The following is a 3,150-nucleotide window of genomic DNA, read 5'->3' as shown; positions in this document are numbered from 1 at the left end:
TGTTGTTTTTGTTCTTTTAATTCTCAAAATGGGAGGTTTGAAAATGCAGAACAAATGCTTTGTGATAGCTCCCCAACTTCATAATTCTATGCTTATAAAGTGTTATTTGGGCTATTCCAATGCCACAAATTCACTATTGGTTTGGTTAACAAAAATATGTAACATTTCTCCTGATGCCCTAACACAAGAAAAAGGATCACAAATGGTCCAATCTACTGGGCTCTTTTCAGATATTGAGATTCTGATTTAGCTATCTATCATTGCATTACAAACCACCTAAAACTTGGTGGTTTCAAAAATAAGCAATCACTTATTTGTTCACAACTCTGCAATTTGAATGAGGCTTGTTAGGGCAGTTCTACTGTGCTATGTCCTAGGCTTGGAACAGTCAAGATGGCCTCTTCAATCACAATGTCTGATAAATGCTTCAGCTCAGATGACAAAAACAGATGTGGGCTGGCCAGGCACTTTTCTTTGCATGTCTCTCCATGAAAGAGATAGAACCACTAGGGGATTTATATATATATATATATATATATATAAATTTTTTAGAGAAGACTGGCTCACATAATTACAAAATGATGTCCCAGGATAAGCTGTCTGCAAGAAACCAGGAAATGAGGAAAACCAGCAGCAAGGCTCAGTCCAAGTCCAAATCCTCAAAACTAGGGAAGCCAATACCGCAGCTGTCTGTCTGAGATCAAAGGCTCAAGAATCCTCAGGTGGCAGCCTCTGGTACAATTACTAGAGTCCAAAAGCCAAAGACTCTAGAGTCTGATATCCAAGGACAGGAGAAGAGGAAGCAAAGTAAACCATTAGGGAAGGAAGAGAGAGCACAGGAGACTCAGCAATCTGCTTATCACCCTTCTTCTGCTTACTTTGCTATAGACAGTCTGGCAGCAATTGGATGGTGCCAGCCCACATTGAGGACATGTCTTCCTCTCTCAGTCCACTGACTCACATATCAATCTCCTCTAAAACACCCTCACAGACATTCCCAGAAACAATGCTTCACCAGTTAACTAAGCATCCTTCAGTTCAGTTAAGGGAACACCAAATATTAACTATTACCACAAGCTTGGACTTTCTCAGAGGGCGCTGAATTCCAAGAAGGAGATACCAAAAGGAAACATCCCGATGCGCAAACGTTTATTGAGACCATCACCTGACTGACACCATCTAAAGTCTCATTTACAAAAGGGACAAACCCAAAGATACTGTGGGAGAGGACTATACAGGATATTCATATAAGGTGGCAGGAGCCAATGGAACCAGAAAATAACAGTCAATCAGAGACACCATATTGAATTTCTGATTCAAACAATTTACACCACTGAGCACACTGACCCAGCTTATGATCCAGGCTCCCAAAGCCTAAGTTTAGTCCTTTGAAAATAAAAATTATAATACCACCAATAAATACCAGATAAATCTATTTTTCTTGAGTGGTCTTATTAAATAAAATGACTGGAACATTGTTCTATTGTGGATCAAACCTGATGTATCTAGTATTTCTTGTTCATTCAACCTTTACTCCCTTTACAATCTTTACTAAAATGATGTACTTTTCAGACAAGATAAGTAGAATGGATATTAGTTGAGTTTGAGTTATAATTGGAAAATTCCATTCTTTCAGTATCACCATTCTCTTGACAACCTAAATAATCATTTCCCAGTCAGTGACTAGTATGTACATTTTACCAGAGGCAGCAGTTCAAGGAGTTGAGAATCTCATTCTTGATGGCCTCTGTCCTAGGAATGATGGTGTCAGTGACAGACAGGACAGCTTGTCACCTCTCCCCACAATGAGCTGGCAGCTCATCGAGCCAGCACAGACTGCTGCCATTGATTTTTCTGTACAGATAACTGAAAACAGCTTGTAAGTCTGTATTTCATACTCACCATCAGCAACAATGGAAAGGCCTTGGTTCGTGTGACTATATCATGGTCCTCATTACAAACTTAGGTTTGGGCTAAAGAGACTTTTTCTTTCTGTGGAAATACGAAGAAACTAAATTCAGAGAAGTGAAAACAAATTTAATTCCAGAGCAGAGATGAAAAGTTATGGATAGAGGAAATTGAAAGATAGGCTGTAAGCAATCTTGAAGGCTATCTCTAAATAGACACAAAAACTGAAACTGAACCCTATGGGATGTCTGAAGTACCTATAGAACATGATTGCAACTTAAATATTGTCAGAAGGTTTAATATTATGGAAGAATCTTTAAAGGTTTGGCTCTAGGGCACCTGAGTTTGGAAATCTGATGATTCTCAGAAGAATAAAGATAGTTTTAAAATAAGTAAATTCAAAATAAGTAAGATATTCAAAGACTTCAAAATTAAATTGTTAATATGGGTTGTATGTGTATGCACTTTGGAAGGCACAACATGGTGGGTTTTTCTTAAATTAGCAATGCCCACAGGCTTAGTACAAAATTAGGTTTATTATAAGCTGATGATTTATTTCTTTCTTCCATTTTCAAAACTTGGGGTATATTCATTCCACATTTTCTCTCAGTGTAAGTTTTTAGAATTGTACCTTATTTATTACTGTCAAAGTTTGCATATATTTCATTTTTGAAGATATGGTGAGAACAAAAGGATTAAGGCAAACAGTAGCTTAGGACTTCAATGTATGTCAAAACCAAGAGGACTAAGTAAACTGACTCAGGCATCTAAGGGAAAAGCATTTCAACTTCTCTCTCTTTGCCTGTCCTCTGCTTCACAGCACAGAGAACAGTGCTAGAAACATGATGTGTTTCATCAATGGACTCATTCCCAGTATATTTCACAGCTATAATTTAATGAGCACTTACCATGAGCTAGGAATTGTTCTAAGTATTTTTTCAGTAAATATCTCTTTTAAGGTTGACAACTACTCCATTTGGTTGGTGTTATCATTTTCAATTTTCCAGATGAGAAAACTGAGCCTCAGAAAGAAAAAGAATACTATATGATTAAGTTCACCCAGTTTGTAACCAACAACATAGGAGCCAAACCAAGGTCTGTCCATACTAATTCAGAAAATGCCAAGCAGAAAAGGAACCCACCACCTAATTGGGTTGATCAGGGAAGGAGAAACATCCTTCCCCAACCAGTTATGAATGTTATGACAAATATTGCTCAATCAATGTATTTCGGGATGACATT

This window comes from Carlito syrichta, unplaced genomic scaffold (assembly GCF_000164805.1).
Source record: "Carlito syrichta isolate Samal-C Ts95f unplaced genomic scaffold, Tarsius_syrichta-2.0.1 Scaffold301636, whole genome shotgun sequence".
Classification (NCBI taxonomy): Eukaryota; Metazoa; Chordata; class Mammalia; order Primates; family Tarsiidae; genus Carlito; species Carlito syrichta.
The sequence above is the reverse complement of the archived record's forward strand: the minus strand, read 5'-3'. Positions refer to the sequence as shown.